We start from the raw sequence: 18936 nt of genomic DNA, 5'->3' as shown, positions 1-18936 counted from the left end.
TTCTCCTAGTACTGGCACTGAGTTGAGCTGCCTAGCGCCAACGCAGGCACTCTTGCACCATAGTGCAAGGGTGCCTGCGTTGGGGGAAATGATTGTTTATCTGCAGGTAGGTCTCCCTTCTTGCACATAAATAATCATTCATGGCGTTTTGAAACTTCTTTGTGTGCTGCTTAATGCAGCACCCACAGAAGTTTCAAAAGGTTATTTTTTTGGATTGTTTATGTGCAGGAAGGGTCACCTTCCTGTACATGCACATCAATGCCACTTTTCTGTTTCTATGTGTGCTGCACAAGGCAGCACACATGGAAACACCAAAAACGAGGAGAAATAAAGCATTTCTCCTCATTGCAGCCGGGTAAGACCCGGTCTACCCTGGTCTTAATTTTGGCGCTGCCTCCTATTTACGCCACCCTTGTAAATAGGGGGCTGTGTCAAAATCAATGGGGGCTGTGTCAAAATCATTGGGTGTGCCCTCCACATTCATGCTGAGTACAGCTTGAAATGATGCCTTATTTACAAGTCAGCGTTATACGTTAAGTGGATAAACGCTGCTTTGTAAATAAGACAAAGTCTCTATTGCCATCTCAACGTCACTGTAAGTGATGTTGTGGTGGCGATATGGGCTTGCAAATAGACCCCTGTGTGTTGAAATTTAATGGGTGGTCGCAAGAGAACAGCAGGTGAGAAGGTGAGAATAATTCAAGTTTTTAAGTTACAAAAGACTTTTTGTAACAGTGGAATTGAGAGAATATTTATCCTGTCAATCCTTCTCAGAGTTTCTTTACTGTCAGAGGGAGAAAAAGAAACTGCATGTAGGTCAACCAAGTATGTTTATTTTAGGGCTCAGCTGGAAAACACTGATTGTATTTGTGTTTTACATGATTGGGTTCCTGGAATGCATAGTTCTCAGAAGGAAACTGCACTTTAATGTAATTTGAGGCTGAAACAAGATTGAAAACAGGGAAAGAAAAATTGCAATATGCAAAAAGATGTAAGGTGGAGAGACGTGCTAATAATTGCATTATGTTGATTTTTTTAAAGCATTGACATACAGCCATTGGAACACATTCACAAAGATGTAAGCACTTGCTTTTAAATCAAATGTTAAATCACAGTTTGGGTGATTTATAAGCACTTTAAATAGTATGTGCTGCAATTACCCAGTTTGATGGTATCAATAACCAAAGGATGAAAGGCTGCATTGGTGTTAAATTATGAAGTGCATGGTCTTACATACACACACACACACACACACATACATGCACAGATTTGTGTTTGCATACCCTCACATGTGTGCCAGGACACGCACACATGTGTAAACCCACACATGTGTGCATTTGCACACCAATTTATGAGTGGTCAAGCACACACACATGCATGTTTAAGCACACAAACATACACACATATGCAGATACATACATCCCTATATCCTCCCTGACCCAGGTGTTTAACATGAAGCCTTAGGAGGTAATTTTGATAATTGTTCCCCCAGATTTTGGCCTGCTTAACTCCACTTTTTGTTGTATCAATTGTGTTGGCCTTGGGACTCTGAGCACCTTACCACTCCTAACCAGTGCTAAAGTGCATGTGCTTCTCCCCTAAGCATGGTGATATTGGTATATACCTGAGTGGTGTATTTAGTTTACATATAGGTCCCTTGAAAAGCGGTATACCATATACCCAGGGCCTGTAATATAAATGCTATTAGTGGGCCTGCAGCCCCAATTGAGCCATCCACGCAAGTAGCCTCTCAAACCTGTCTCAGGACTGCCATTGCAGGGCCTATGTGTGCAGTTTACTGTCACTTCAACTTCACATTTAAAACTACTTGCCAAGCCATAAGCTCCCCTTTTATTACACATAGGTCACCCCTAAGGTAGGCCCAAGGTAGCCCTAAGGGCAAGGTTCTGTGTAAGTAAAAGTTTTACATGCTATGGTAGTGGCAAACAACTAAACTTGTTTCTCACTACTGTGAATCCTACTGCTCTCATATGCAAGCATTGGGAATCCCTTAAAACACTTTAAAGCTGTAATTCCTGATTAGAAAGGAATAGCTAAGCCATGTTTCATATCTTTGGAATGGTAATGCTGTTAACTAAGCTCTGTGTGCCTGCAGCCTGTCTCCAATACACGTCTGGGCTTGGTAACAGCTGCACTTTGTGCATTCCTTCTAGGGAGTCACAAACACAGGAAGGGTGGGTGTGACAGAGGACTCATCTGCATTTATCTGCATTCTGATAGCCTTCCTGGGTGAGAGAGGGAGAGGGAGCTCACACTTTCATCTGAATTGGCTGTGTCCTGTCCCCACATAAAGAACTGATTACCCCCCACAGATGGCCTGGCAGACAGGACTGGGATGAAAGATGATCTGTTCAAACAAGGAGCTGCTTTGAAGTCACCCCCACTTCAAAGGCACATTTGGGTATAAGTACTGGGGCTCTGACCCTAGCAAATCAGTATATTAATGGACCTTTAAAGAACTCTGGAAGGAGTAAGGACTGCTTTGCTACAAGGATTGTCCCTCTGCATGTTTGACTGTTCTAAGGAACTGCTTCACTTCTGTGCTGAGCTGCCCCTGCTGCCTGCTGATCTCTGCCCTGTTGAGGGCAAGGACTGGACCTATCTCTCTTGAACCCAGAGTGACTCTAAGGGCTTGCCGGTTTGCCTCCTGTCTGCTGGAGTCTCAAGGACACAAATTACTTCCGACAATCCTCCTGGTGCTGCTGGACTCTGCCATCATTGACTCCTACGCTTGCCTGAGGTGGCTCCTCCAGTCCTAGGCCCCAGATGTGGGTTCTTGCAGCTTTTCCTACATCAATGTTGACTCAGTGGTGACTTTGTCCTGATCGGAACTGACGCATCGCCGTCAACACCAATGCAGCGACCACTCGATGACAGCGATTCTACAGCTGGCACGGCTTGATGACTGACAGACAATGCAGCTCAATGATGATGCAGTGCCTGCATCATACAGGGGTTCGTCGACGAAGCTTCAATCAATGGCACGGATCTGCGCCAATGCTTGCCTCCATCCACTAGATCGTCAACGACTCTGTGCCTCCTCGACTACTCGCCTCAAGTCCTCGATGTCGACGCTTTACTCCATCCAATGTACTTTGTTAGCAGGACCTGTCTGAGTCCTGTAGCCAGCCTGCCCTAAATCACGGTCAACCTGAACTTTGGATTTACCTCGGTCTAAAGGGTCCTCAAGTACCCTTTTAGTGCTATTAATGTCTAAGCACTATTTTTGTTTATTATTTAAAAATTCATAACTCTTGAGCCACTTTTTGGATTTTTGTCATTTTGGTCTTGGTTGTTTCATAAAAGTATTCTCTATATTCCTAAACCTGTGTGAAGTCTTTTTGTGGTATTTTCACTGTTTTACTGTGTGTGTGTGTGTGTGTGTGTGTTGCGCAAATACTTTAGAGTTTGCCTTTTAAGCTAAGCCCGCCTGCTCTGTGCCAACCTACCAGAGGGTGAGTACGGGTTAATTTAAAGTGCTTAACGAGCTTTCAATGACTAGGAATGTGGTCCTTACTTGGACAGGGTGCAAACCTCTGCCAACTAGAGACCCAGTTTCTAACAATAATATATTATCATTTATATCGCCATTGTGTCCCACCCAATGAGCTGCACAGGGATGTGGCTGAAAGAAGACAAATGTAAAATAAAATCGGGATCAAGTAGAAGGTTATATGTTGAAATATTGATAACTGAAACATAGTGCTAAAAAAAACCATGGCCAAACTATCGAGGACAAAAATATCTACAAGATAAGTGCATAAAGGTAAGTATAGACTTGCTAATCCGACATCCACTATATTCTGATAGCACAATATTCTGGGATGATATTAAGTTGGAATTTCAAGTTAAAAATGATTATTTTGTATGACATGTCAGGGTTGTTAAGGAAGAGTTTATAATGTTGCACATAATATTATACAATGTATATAATGTGATATAAGGTATTGCAAGAACTCACAACCCAACCTTAGAATAATTTTCCTGCATTTCCTTACAATGAATTCTCAACTTTGTCACCAGCTTCAGATTGACTTTCTAATCAACGTCTGTATGTGTTGGCTGCCTACCATATCAAATTCATTTATTGTTTTTGTTACTGTGATTTCTGGAGGGAAAGTTCTTCTATGCATTTATTGCTCTCTTGTGAAAATAGAATGTTTTTAGCTCTCATCTGTCTCTTCATGCTTACTTTTCTATTCCTTTTTTTGCTTGCTTTGTATTATTTAATTTGTATTTTTTCTCTGTACCGAGTTGCGAAATAAAATATATATAAAAAAAATAAGAATATTTCTAGCTCTTGACTTTCAACTGCTTTTACTTTCAGAATGTGACCAGGTCTCGGGGTGATTCAGAAAAGGGGGTGGTGATGAACAGAGTGTCTGAATTAAGCAGACCACTCTTACCCAGTCCAAAGATCAGGGCTTGATCCATCACCGTTATTTATCTCACTGCACCATCCCAGCTCAGAACCTGGCTATATGCAAATCAGTCTGTCCCTGGCCCAGTGCATCATGGGAACAGGGCCGACTAAACTACCAAGCCAATTCTTCACCAGAAAGGAGACAAGCTAACGGGGACCGGTTTCTGGCATTTCAGCCGTCTTCGGCCCGGCTTGCTTGAATCCTGATGGTGCAGTGAGAAAGGGACTCATGTCTGAGTATACCCTGCCAGGTCTCGGGGTGGTCCTCTTCTCAAAGATGCTTACTCGAGTGCTATCTTTATTCCCTATAGAAATCTGAACGTCTCACCTTCTTTTCTCCATAATCCCTCGCCTTCAATTTATACAGATTTGCGTTTTTAATCTCTCTTTGTAAGACATGCTTTAGTTCATTCACAATTTCACTAGCCAATCAGAGGTGTCTCATGTGTGTCTTCATTAAGTCTTGCCTTAGCAAAGACTATTTATTTTTAATAAATCTGTGTACACGTAATATCATTACTTATATGTGCTTTCAGTCAGCCCTCTTCATCCATGGGTCTGTTGTAATGGGATTCACATTTTTATTTGGCCCCACTACAGCATGGGGCACTGGGTCAGCCCCCTTGGCTAGTGTGAATGATGGCATTCTGCTCTTTCACAGGGAGCACATCCTCACACAAAGTAGTTCATTTCAGGGACTGTGCAGTGGACTCTGACTTTTTAAGACCATCAAATATGTTTGCTCTTAGCCAAAACTTTTTTCTATATTGGCAAGGCCCTGGCTCCTTCCCCAACAATAACAATTTACCAAAAAGAAATGTCAAAACAAAACAAGGATTGACAAAACCAAATGGCTGGCAGCAAACACTAAACCTATCGGTTTTGCTAATGCTTGTTTTTTTTAGATGAAAGATCTACAGAACTGGGCATAAAAGATCAGCTGCGGCCTCCGCAACGGTGAGTTGAGTGATAACACAACCTACATTTTTTACATGGTACTCCACTCCCAACACAACTGAACTTTCCAATGCTCTGCATTGCTCCCCATTGTGAAGTGACATTTGCTGCACTTTGACATAGCACTGGAACTATATTTGAAAGTGATGTTTGTAGTGGAAATATGGCCACCCCTGCATGTGGTGCCCAAGATGAGCAAAAAATATTGCCTTGCCTAAGAACAGACTCCTCCTAACCCGAAATATTTACCCCCAAAGTCTTCTTTTATTACCCTTCTTCAAAACCTCGCATTCAGTATTCCTGAGCTGTACATTCTTTATTTTGCACCGGCTGTTCTTCATGTCTTTTTCAACTTTTATGAAGCTCCCTCACGGTTTATAAAACGCCATTCTATTGCAGACCATAGCTGCTTTTGCAAATGCAGATTTCGCGCTACAGCTCCTTTTCAATAATCTGGATAATGTATAAGTAGTGAGTTTAATTTGTAATAGTTTACATACATCCATTGCATGTTTTATTTTTAAACTTTTCCTACAGAAGAAGGAATTCGATTGAAAGAAAATAAATTTTGGGGGGAAATAAATGTTAGTTTCTAATAAACAGAAACCATGACTGAGTGTACAAAAGCTGCATATTAGTAAATAAGACTTCATTCACAATGACCCAGGCATTCTTAATCAAGCAAACCTTTGGACAGAAATGAAGGCTCCATTACATTCAATTAAAAATCCATTATATTCACAATTCCTTTCATAATTAGGTAGTAATTATATTCTCACATTGCATGATGTCATCAACTCAATTCTCTGTGTGTACATCGTGCTGTTTGTGTGTACTGTAGGCGCCTTAATCTTTTCAAGATAATTAATACGCGGCCACGATAGCAATGATCCTACAAGAATTATCCATGGTGGCGAATTGTGTGCAGTTTTTATCATGAATGTTTGAGTAGCATCTTTTAATAATACATGGATATTGGAAACAGGTTCATTAGCAGCTTCACAGTCTAGGTAGTGATTTCTTGACACATAATCACATAATCTGAAGAAAATATAAAGCAAGATACAAAAAACCTCAGTAGCGGGATTCAATTGAGATCTCGAATCCCTCTGCATTCCTGTCTTGTGAACCCAACCTTTCACCATTCTTGGGCTGATCAGTGAGTACCATCGATAAAGGCATTTGCACTCATATTGATTTATTTGCTGTGCCCCTCGGAAAGGTGATCCGTACAAAGATAACATGAATCAGTACATAAGAACTAAGTGGAGGATTTTAAAATAATTTGAGACAAAGGGTCGTGGGTTAGATATTACAAAATGAGAATTAATGTCTCAGTGGGCTAGATGCAAGAAGAAACAGTTTTGCGATCTCCTGATTGCGAATCCTTGCAATTCACAAGTAGGAAAACGCAAAACAGCATGCACAAAAGTGTGTTAAACACTTTTTGCTATTCCTAGGGTATTGTAAATCAACTACCTCATGAATATTAATGAGGTAGGTTGCAATTTGCGGCCCCCTAGGAAGTGCAAAAATAACAGGGATGGTGGCCTGCCGGGGTCAGCAGACCACCATGTCTGTGATTGCTTTTAAATAAAAAAAAGTGTCCTATTCATTTTTTAAGAGTAGACAGTGGCCCGTGGGACCACTGCTGTCGTAAAAACGCTGTAAAAAACATTACCAAAAGGGACCCCTTCCCATGTGCAAATGGCTTACCAAGTACTTAAAGTGAGTGGTAAAATTCGAATGTTTTGCGACCACATTTCAGTCACAAAACTTTCTTACATACCGGTGCGATTCGGTATTAGAAAGGGATGCCCTAAACACGCTCCTCCTAGTAGCGAATCTCAGACCCATTTTGTGATTCGGTAACAGGCTACCAAATTGCAAAATAGGGTGTGCTGCATCTGAAAAGGATTTTTTGCGTTTGCAAATGGGCTGATTCTGGGAATTGGCCCGTTTGCGAAGATAAAAATGCTTGATGCATGTGCCCCAATGAGCTTTGTTGTTAGAGCCTAGGAAGAGATCATATTTGGTAAAAATGAAGGGACTAATTGAGTTGAGGGTGGTTTGGGATCCTATTTTGAAAGAAGTCAGGGGTGGAAGATGTTGGGTTGATATGGAATACATTCCAATGGAAAGACCTGTGGATTTGGAGAGGTTGAAGCTGTGTCGGGTTTGTGATCTGAATAGAGCACATATGGGTGGAATTCGATGGACTATTTAAGGTAATATGGTATGAGGTTAAAGATACATTTCTCCACAAAATGGCTGACTTTTTGCTGGCCCTGTGGTTGAACGTGTGCCACCTGTCTGACGTCTGCGGAGATGAGGAAGTGATTCTTGGAAGGACCAGGATGCTGTTGCTACATCGTATTATTCTACACACATTCTAATCAGGATGTAGTTGTATTCTTGTGTGCTAAGGATTCAGTGTCTGAGCAGAGTAGGAAGTGGGGTGGAGTGGATTGTGTGGTTGTTTTACTGATTAAACTAGATATAGAGGGTGGGTTGAGATTATAAAACAGAGAGCTGCACTTCTCTCTTGCAATTGTCTCCAATGCTGTGACAGAGAAGATGACTGAAATGGAACTAGAGACACTTCCAGTGGGAAATTCTGGATCGTGTTCGGGCCAGGGCTTGCATTAGGAAGTTCTGGGCAACCAATCAATCTAGGGAAATAAGTGCCCTGAGATCATTAAAATCAATCTCCATTGGCAGGTCATCTAGGATGACTCTAATAAGTCATGTGGTACTGGGGGCCAGATAGAAGTCCAGATAACCTAAATTCTGTTCTAGGTGCAGTAGGTGATTATATACTGTTGAAAAAGTATGTGTTTGTTTAACTATCAGCAAGCCATTCTGAAAACTCGAAAATCTGAGTTATGAGATCCAGGGGATGGTAATGTTAAGCCCATACTTGCGTTAAGTGATTTCCAGTATTATTTAGTCACCAAAGTTATTTAATTTCTGGAGGAAAAACATGAAGGCAGAGGAAATTAAATGTAGATAGCTCAGGATTCTAGTGGTGTCATACAGTTGATGATTGAACATTAGCTTCCCTATTTTTGGTGCAAAGCATCCAATCCAAGGTTTTGCATGACATAAAAGTGTAGCCTGCTACTAGCCGGGACAACTGTATGCCTGCCAGTTTAGGCAGGAAGTTTTGTTATATAACTCTAGCCAATCAAGCCACAGTGTGACATCTCATAACACAGTAAGATTACTCTGATTCAAAGTAATACCTAAATCACATGTTCACCCTCAAGAGCATCTTGGCACTGGACAACAGATGTTTATTGTTACGCATTTTAAAGGTAGTTAGTTTACCAACCTTGGAAAGATGGAAGTCAGAACGCAGGCAGGTAAAAAACAGATCCCTGCATTGAATGTATCAATCCACTCTGCCACCAGACATAGTTTTTGATTGCAGACTATTGAGTCCAAGATATGTCTTTTATCATACATAGTCATACTCTTTTACAGTGACTCAGGTAATAAGCCAACACATAGATGGCTAACTGTCAGAAAATGTACACGTAGCTTATCCACACTTTGAAGTTAGACTGTATTCTGCCATTCTGATTACACAGGTTTTTAATTTTTAAGCAAAAAAGGCCACTTTTATACTTGTAAACAAAGGCCCTTATTTATGAGGGCTTGCGCTGTCATTGTGTCACGTTTTTGTGACACTGCGGAAGTGTAAACAATGTAACACACTACGCCCTATTTACAAAGCGACGCATCTAGGCAGATGCTTCACTTTGTAAAGTTCTGAGCTACATTAGACCTACATCAGGTATAATGTACGCAGGCTGGGCGTTCCCACTCAAAAAAAGCATTGTAGAAGTGGCGCAGTGAAATCTGAGATTTTACTGCACCCCTCCTACAACTTGACTCCATCACAATCCTTACACCTGCCTCAAGCAGGTGTAAGAAGTGACGCAAATCTTTTCATGTAGGACTCGCCCATGTGTAATGAAAGTTGCATTAGTTTACCGAAACACTCCAGCAATGTGTCATTACTGCGCCGGCAGATACGCCAGGATTCCTGACGTATCTGTGCAATTCTTGAGACATGGACACCATAGCGTAAATACGGCACATCAATGATGGCGCAATCAAACGTGTTGCATCGCTGTTTTTCCACAGCAATGCAACACTTTTCATTAAATGAGGCCCCTTGGGCCAAATTTAGTCATAGCTTTGCACGCATCAAGTTTTAATAGACAAATGAACTTCAGAGTTTCTTGTCTGTAGGTTGTACTATACGTTGTACTGTACGTTGGAATTCTTGACTTGGGGACTTAGAATAATTCTTAGACACATTGTTCAAAATATTGTATTTATTTATTGTATTTTTAATGTGGGTGATGTGTGAGTCCATTACAGATATTTTGCAGAGACATTTTGTATTTAAGCTTCATGCAGCATCCATATAAAAGGTTCTTTTAGATCAAAAGAGGACCTCAAATATGAGAAATAGTAAGGTGTCACAGAGATTATTTGCAGTGCTGCTGTGTTACAATGTTGAAAACACAACTCACTAGCCCTGAATATTAGATGTAAAGACATTTAGAATGTGGACCAGTGTGCCTGAGCACTGTCAGTGACCTCACCAAAGGGGGCATTAAGGAGCTGAAATTGGATCATAAATTCAAAGCTGTTCCAAACAGGGGCCCCCAAAATATGTTTGTCTTGCCCCCAAAATCCTAAAGATGTCCCTGAAGTATTATTTGCCTAGCACCAATGACTAATGCCTTAAGGAAGCAATTCCGACTTCAAATGTGTATCCTACTTGACAGTTCAAGCTGTGAACTCGGAAAGCGGAATCATCATTTTGATTACAATCACCTTGGCAACAGATTATGACATCAGAAACACAGCATCAAGGCTCCATTGAAAGGTTAAAGAGGAGGCTAATTTAGTCTGAGCTGGGGAGCGGGAAATTACTGTCAGCCACAACAAAGGGATAGGACAAAACTCCCACTGTAATCTTTTTCCATGTCTGACTCACTGTAAAAATGGCTCATAAACGCTTAACTATTAAAATACATTTGTGGGCAGTGCAAATGGAAATATTCCTTCTTTATCAATTCATTATTTCTGCAATTTCAGGATGGCTCGGAAAGGGAAAATTTAATCTACATGTGAAAGAACTCTAACCTCACTTTAAGAATAATAAGGAATGCACAATATGTATGCAATACGGTGCCTTCAGGTCCTTTCTCCGCGCTGATGCTGTTTTGGCAACCTAGCATCAATGTACGAATCATTATGCCCCTGTTGCATATAGGATGATTTTTGTGCAGGAAGGGCCACCTTCCTGCACAACAATAATCCTAAGAGGCATTTTCCTCTTTCTATTCTGCAGCACAGATAGAAAGAGGAAAAAAAAAACTAGGAGGAAAAAAAATATTTCTTCTTGTTATGCTTCACCTTGAGAGGCATAAGGATTAGCTGCTTCCCCGGTTTACATGATTTTGTAAATCCGGAGCAGCGTCAAATTTCATGGGTTTTGGATGGGAAAACCGACAGCAATGTCCATGGAATGCCTCCTGGTTGCTCAGCAAGGCATGTCAGTGTTTTGCACTGCATTGCATTACTCATGATTTATGAGGCCACTCAAAGCCAATCAGGGTTGCTTTACCTGGCTTCATCAATGTGATTGAGAGCCCTGCATCATGCAGTACCACATTGCGTGGGGCAAAAGTGATGCAGGGATCTCCTAAATAAGACCCTTGATGCTTAGTAATTGGTGTCAATATGACTGAGTTTTATTGTAAGCACTTATATAGTCAGCCTTAGAGTCAGGTCTGGCCCCCGTTAGGAGTGCTTTGAGAGGTGTGCCTGGAAAAACCAAGGACTACCTACAAATATTTTAGGGTCTGATGAGGTCCTGAGTCCAGACACATTTCGCTCCTCTCTGAATTCAGGATTGTAGTTTGGAGGATAGTACGCCCTCTCAGGCAGGATAGTCAATGCTTTCATAAATGACATTGTGGGAGGTAGGAGCTAGAGGGCAAGTGCAAGCTTTTCGAATGCCTTAGAGAGTAGGAAAATGCAGCACCCCGACCCTAGAGAGACATGAGAATCGTCCTAATGAGAATCGTCCTAAGAAGGTGCAGGCCTGGGACACAGATCTCATGCTCCATGAACATAAAAGAGAGACTTGTCAAAGTAATTCATTCATGTCTGAAGCTCAACTAGTTAGAAAAAATGGTAATAATTCTGAAAAATCCATTTACATTTTTTGAAAATGTAGGATGAGAAGACAGACAGGTTCAAGCAATAGTTGTCTTTCATTCTTTTGATCTTACTTAATTATATTGTACGTTCATAATAGTAAATTTGAAAACACCTTACAACCATGTAAATAGTCTGGGATTTGATTCCCATGCCAGTTTGGTGGTTGTGACGTATGGTGCTACGTTATTCATACTTTTAGTTTGTGTCTCTCTTACAGAAACTGCACAATTCACAGCAGCAAATCCATTCTTGAAGCAGGGTAATATTTTAAGCATTATTAATGGCATTAATAAAATCATCCTTGAACGCAAAGCTACAGAGCTGAGACATTGATGGGTGTTAGTGGGATTTATTTATAATGCATTTGAATGGAGAAAAATAGCTCAAATATATACATAGACAAGTGAGCTTGGCAACCTTGTAAGGCCTTCTTGACATCCAGGATCCTAGCCTAGTTGCCAAGAGTTATCATCACATACTAAATTGAGTTATATTGTCTGAATAAATAACGGGAGTGTCATGGCATCCTCGTACAAATCTCAGATCAACTGTGTCAACTTTGTCATTGCTCTGTGTGTATGCACGAGCCAGCGAGTAGCGAGGTGGGTGGAGAGCGTGCCATTGGGAGCCTCCTTTCATTTGTCTTGACATTGTACTTAAAGTTTGTAATCACCCATTATAGGAAGCGCCTGGAAGTGTTATCCCAGATACATGGTGGACTTGGCACTATTACTATCATTTCAGTCTGCAAATGTCTTCAGGGCATCATCCAGGGATATCTATTGATTGTTGCAAGCGGGGTGGACCCTGTGGGCCCCAGGTTGTGCCGAACTCAAGTTGGAATCAACAGAGTTCATATGAAGAAATCATATATATGCTATACATACTCAATAGTCCTAAGGCAAACAACGTAGTCCTGAGGAGACCCTTATAATCAGACTGGGTCGAAACGTCAACATCCTATCCTTGGCTCACTTCTTCTCTATTATGAATATTATAAATATGCTGTATTTGCTAGTTTATTTCTTTACAAAAATTGTTGGATGAGCCTGGATTGATCAGTGTCTTGTATTCACATTTCTTTATTGTCACATTCAGTTGAGCACTGCGTCGTTCGCACTTTATGTACAAAAAGTATGCACTGGATTAAGGAGATTTTTGTGATAATATAGATCAACAAAAGAAACCCGTGTCAGACCGCTCATTGTGTGTTAAAATTGAAAAATGCTCTCTATATCATAGGCGTTACTGCAGTAAGTGCTAGAATCTCTCATATAGGATATGATTTCCACCTACTGAATAATGCCCATGGCACTTTGTACATATATATATATATATAATGCTTTTCCCTGTCCGTGTGGACATATAGGGTTGTCCTTGTTAAATTTACATGACATAATGTCGAGTTCACGTGCACTGACTGGGTTTGTCTGTGTGTAAACATGGTCCTTCATCTTTTTAAATCTTTGAAGAAATTGAAGCTCTTTTCAAAGAGAACAGTTATTCAGATTTATGATCCATCACTTAAGAAAGGTTGTTTCCCTACATGAAAATGTACCGCCTATGCACACCACTCCATATTTTATTCTTTTCCTTTCTATCCTGTTTTGTTGCTGGTCTCTGTGTCAAGGGTAACCTACTTCTTGACCAGACAGGTAACTTATGATGGTTATTTACTGCCATACAAATGTATCATTCCGCCTGTCAGTGCTGCCAAAACAACACTCGCGCGTCTGTGTCAAACAATTTGAAGTATGAACCTCAGTGTATTAAAAAGAACAGAAGAGCGACAAAAACACAAATCTAGACAAACCACTGCACATAACCGTGACCTATCATGCCTTTTGTGGATTCCAAGAAGTTTGGTCATTTTTTATGTGCGCTAAGCCATCCATCCACTTCCAACATCAACAAGCTGCTTGATAATTGTATTGATTTTGCCTGGCCACAGCAACTCACTTGGCAGCATGTAGCGTGGAAAGCTGACTGCAGGGATGGACTCTAAGCCAATGTGATTTAGGGATATGTGTTCCTGGATAGCCCAACAGCTTAGCAGCTTAGAATTTTTTTGTGATCTCAGACCCGCTCTTCTACGGTTGACTTAAAGTCAACAAGATCAAGGAGAATGGCGGAAACCATACATAAATATCAGGTTTAAATGGCATGGTGGGACTTTTTTAATATTATATATTTTCAGTCTTCGCAATACGACTACAAGAGGATGACATGAAAAATATACATAATCGCTCTAGTAGATAAAATGACTATAAAAACATTGCAGCATGTTAAGATAAAGAAGTTCATAATAACACCTTGATTACTCGTAAGTACCTATGATTCCTTGTAACTCAATGTAGACTCGGAAACAGGCAAATCAAAGATTGTAATACAAAATCAAGCCACAGACATTCAGATTCATTCTACATCATTGGCAGCGCTACAGCAAAACCAATATACAGTACCTACAGCGATTAATATGCCAGAACTCTGAGGTCAAGCGGATTCCTGGCAAATAGGGAGGGGCGATACCCCGGGGAAAAAGATATCAAAAGTTATCGATATTGCTCAACTATGATTAACATTCATATTTACAGGTAAGAAGTCCAGCTGAAGAGACAGTTCAGATAGCCACTTTCCTTCCACCTAGTTAGGTGGCTCTGGTCCTGCCAGGTCCTGTAGAAGAGCCCAAATCTGTATCCCCCAGTGCCTGGCTTTTCTGCCTTTGCAAACATGCTGGGTACTTCCCAGGATGTATAACAAAATAGTCGTGCTAGCTATTGATGAAATGTTGGGGGGTACGGATCAAGCCATGCTGATACCATGAAGATGCGAGTTACCGCCATGGCTATGAAGACAAAATGCTGTGCTGATCTGGTGATCCCATCAATATGTGCACCTAGCACCATCATTTGAGGGGGGTCATGATGCTATCCAGCACAATTTGCATAACCCTTGTGAGTTCTCACTTCAACAAGCCCAATAAGGGGAATGTGCTGAACATATGAACCTCTGCACCCTGGCTTTGACACCATGGACAGCGGGTATTTGCCTCTCCTCCCCATTTAGCAATTTTAGATGGCGTGTAGTATAGGTTGAAGATTGTTTTATAATACTGTGCCTGTAATCCAGCAGACAGCAGCAGGGTTTGAGCGAATCTGAGGGATTCATAGATGCTACATTCTGAAGAGCCTAATATTTTCTACTTTTTCCTTGTTTAGCAACTCATGGGGAGGTCGTGGAAATTAGTGGTAGGTGAGGTGGTCTTTGCACAGATCCGGAGGAGATCCGTGAGGTATTTCAAGATTTTTATAAGGCATTATACTGTGCTGAGGAGCACTGCATCATTTGCACTTTATGTACAAAAAGTATACTGTTGATTACAGAGAATTTTTGGATAGTTTTTTAATAATATAGATAGACAAAAGAAACCTGGGTCAGAACTCTCAGTGTGTGTTGTAATTGGGAAAGTTTCACTATATCATAGGAACTACTGTATTAAGTGCAGGAATTACTCATCTAGCGTGTGATTCCCACCTACAGAATGATGTAAGACATTTTATTTATTTATTTAAAGTTTTGTATAGCGCGAACATGACCCAATCGAGTATCAGAGCGCTTTACATAAGGGTTGCAGAAGACATGGGTAGATAGATGTGGGAGAAAAGCAGATAATTATACATCAGTTACATAATGACATATTAGCTGGTGACATTGAGGCCATTTCGAATGCCAGGTAGCAGATTACTCGGCTAAACAGGATAAGAGACAAAAGTAGAAGGGACATTATGTGAATCACAGCATTTTATGAGTGGTGTGTATCGGGAGTGAGGATGGACTCATCAAGGAAGTGTCTCTGTGTGAAGGCTGTTGGGGTGGAGGCCTAGTGCTGTTGGACTGACATTCCTAGGGAACAGGAGGTGGTGGGCATGCTTGTGGGCCTCTCTAGGGGGCCTGGGCTGGAATTTGAGGGGGCAGCAAAGATTTTCAGTGTGGAAGGAGGAGCGCACAGATTTATTGTGCCTCTCTAGATGCGGGGAGAGAAGGTAGATTTGTGGCAAAAGGCTGAGTGAATGCGGCTCTGGTGGCAGCTGGGTGTGCATTTCTTTTTTTTACACAGTGCAAATAAGACCCGAAGGGATTGGAGCGCTTTTCCAAAATACATATATTTAATATATACACAAATGAAAACAAGGGAATTGCATTTAGAATCAACCATACATTTTATTGTTCAAGGTATTACAATTTAACCTACAAAACAAATATGTAAACATCTAGTCCAAAAATTAACCAAGGTAAATGATCTGACAAAACAGGACACAATTGCCTTGTTTTCATTTGTGTATATATATTAAATATATGTTTTTTTAAGAAAAGATTGCGCCGTTGTTATACAATTGAATTCTGTATGAAAATTGGTTTACCTATAAGCTAAAAAATTCTTCTGTGGTGTGTTTCAATCACAAGTTCATCACTGACAAGGTTAAACAAAAACGACTGCGTTATAAAAATTTATTTAACTAAGATTGTGAACAAATTCCCCTGTAGGCACTCCCCAACTTATTTTTAGCTTTCTAAAAGCGGCATCTTCAAAATGGCAATTTAAAATCTGAGTTCACCATAAGTTTGAGTTTTAAATTGCGATTCTAGAGACACCAGACTTGAAGGGTTTATCTCTTTCCAATTAGAAATGACACTTATAAAATGTAAGAAGGTTATCACAATGTTATCCTATGGGCGAGATAGGCCTTGCAGTAATTGACAATTTTGACAATTTATTGATGAACTGCACTATTACTTAAAATCTTTACAGTATAAAAACTTGATGAACATCCCCGTCCCCCCCCTACGGCCCCAACCACACATGAAAAGTAAATACCACTTTAAATTAAAATACTGACAGTTAATACTGCTTTGTTGTCCAGAACAGTTCATTTAAAAAGGAGGAGAAATAATGGTTACTCCATTGTTCCACTACAGGCGAAAAGAGGCACATAAAAGTTCGGTAAATGCAATTCATACACTAAAGCCAGTGGACAATAGATGGATTCATCGTTGGGCCCTCAAACCAGCCCAGATTAAGTGATTGCAGCCGATGAATTCCTGTTGCTTTGCGGGCACATCCTAAATTAACTCTGAGCTAAAATCATTGGAGCCACTGGTAGGGCGCCGACCCCATTGTCGGAACCCTTGGGATTAGTGACCGTTGAGTGGGAGTCAAGTGCCATTTTTAGCTGATGTATGAATTTCCCTACTCTGGCTAACAGACAGGTTGTGGGAACAGAGAGGCACCAGTCCGAGGCCTCTCTGCAAGTTCTGTAGCATAAGTTCCGTAAGGTCGGACGCAGCAAACGATGACAGTCGTTAGCCAGCTTTGTGCAGCAACACAGCAAGAGTAGCCAGGATTCTCTGCAATAGTTGCATAGACGACAGGCTGTGGCGCCATCCGTTCGTGCCCATTTAGGGTTAAAGTCCACGATCCTGAGGGCCAAGAGGCAAAAGTACAGAATTTGCTTTCTCACGTGGGTGGATACTGAGTCTTGCAGGTATGTTTGAGGTTTACCAGAAATATATGATTTGCCCAGGGCCTGAGTTAATGGGTTTTGCCGAAGGGATGCAAGGTCAAGCCCGAAAGAGATGGTTTGAACTTGGCGCTTAACGGCTTGGGCCCAAGCTGAAAATGGAATTTCATGCAGGGGCAGGCTCCTTCTTTCGATTATCAGTGCGTCGATCACTAACTCCACGTTGGTGTACCATGGGGAGCCCACTTCACCAAAGATTGTTTTTAGGCAGTGCTTTAGGGTGTGTTCTGGCGCTTTCCATACTCTAATATAGAATTTTAACAGGTCCCCCAGTAGTGCCAGCTCTGGTCGCTTAAGGCCTATTTCTAGCCTTAGCCTATTGTTTCTTGCATATCTGGGGGCCTGTAGGACCATCTTGTAGGCTTTCGCCTGGGCCGCATTGACCACTTTGTCAAATGCTCCTGGGTAGGCTATATGCCCGTACAAGATGGCGGGGATCAGTTTTGCCCTGAGCACTGTCAGCATTGGTTCGACTAAGGGGCTGGCCAAGCGATGACTTAAGCGTCTTAGTGACAGTATGGTTTTATCAGTTTTTGGTTTAAGCTCCTTCAGGTGTTTGACTGCATTGGCACTCTCAGAAATCCAGGTGCCCAGATAGTTGTAGGATGAGGCAGTAACAATACAATGCTCCCCCAGGGACCATAATGCTTCTTTTTTGTGAGGATATTTGCCAAAGATGACGATCTTAATCTTGGTAACGTTGATCCATAGGTCATTTGCTTTATTGTAAGAGGCAAGACTGCTTAAGGCTCTTTGGAGCCCCACCCTGGTGTGATCCATGACCACCATGTCGTCTGCATACTGGAGCGTTCCCAAGACGAGCTTCCCTAGTGTTGGGGGTGCTAGGTTGGCATCTTTTCAGGGCTGTCCCCATGTCCCCCGTGTACAAGTTAAAAAGCATGGGGGCCAAAACGCACCCCTGCTTAAGGCCAGAATTGGTATCGATTCTTGTAGTTGTTATTGTGGGACTTAGTTTCACCTTGACCCAGGTCCCCTCATAAAGCTCTTTTATGGCTTTAAGCAGGACTTGGGGTAGCCCACAGGAATCAAGTTTTGCCCAAAGCCGACCTCTGTTCACTTGATCAAAGGCTGTAGAGTAGTCTTTGAAACAGCAAAACAGGGGCAGATATTCCTCGTATTGGCCTTCTTCGCAAGGTAGGAAAGGGCTATGATGTTGTCGAGGGTGGAGCTATTAGCCCTGAAGCCGGTCTGTGTGGGCGGGAGAATGCCGTTCTTGTCCACCCACTCCTCCAGATCCCTTAGAAGAAGGCGGGCGTATATCTTTGCTTCTATGTCGAGGAGAGCTATAAGCCTATAATTGGTCGGGTTCGTATGATCCCCCTTTTTTTGAATAGGGAATGGGATTGAACCTTTCCAGGAAGTTGGCAGAATTGCGGTGGCAAAAGAGTGGTTAAATAAAGGGGTAAGTCTGGATGTAAAAAAGGCTGAGGCAGTTTTGAGGACCTGAGCCTGAATCCCATTTGGGCCTGGAGCGCCATCGGTTCTAATGGCCTTAATGCACTTTAGGACCTCCGCCTCTGTCAACTTTCCGGGCCGAGTCGGACTTGGGCCTTTGTCGGGGAGCTTTCAGATTTAATAGTTGCAGTCGCCCTCTTGGACCAATCGAGGCTTCCGGGGGAGGGCCGGATTGGCTCACTGGTGTACAGCCCCTTGGCGTACTGTTCCCACACTTTCCCTGCAACACTG

At 41.7% G+C, this 18936-nt stretch overlaps 1 protein-coding gene across 3 annotated transcripts in view; it reads right to left on the bottom strand.

Annotated features, from left to right (window-relative positions):
• FGF14 (fibroblast growth factor 14) overlaps positions 1-18936 on the bottom strand; it is a 1331526-nt gene that overhangs the window by 41199 nt on the left and 1271391 nt on the right. The window lies entirely within an intron of this gene.

This window comes from Lissotriton vulgaris, chromosome 8, assembly GCF_964263255.1.
Source record: "Lissotriton vulgaris chromosome 8, aLisVul1.2, whole genome shotgun sequence".
In the NCBI taxonomy this organism is placed as follows: domain Eukaryota; kingdom Metazoa; phylum Chordata; class Amphibia; order Caudata; family Salamandridae; genus Lissotriton; species Lissotriton vulgaris.
Note: the sequence above shows the minus strand (reverse complement) of the source record. Positions and strands in the feature narration are given on the sequence as shown.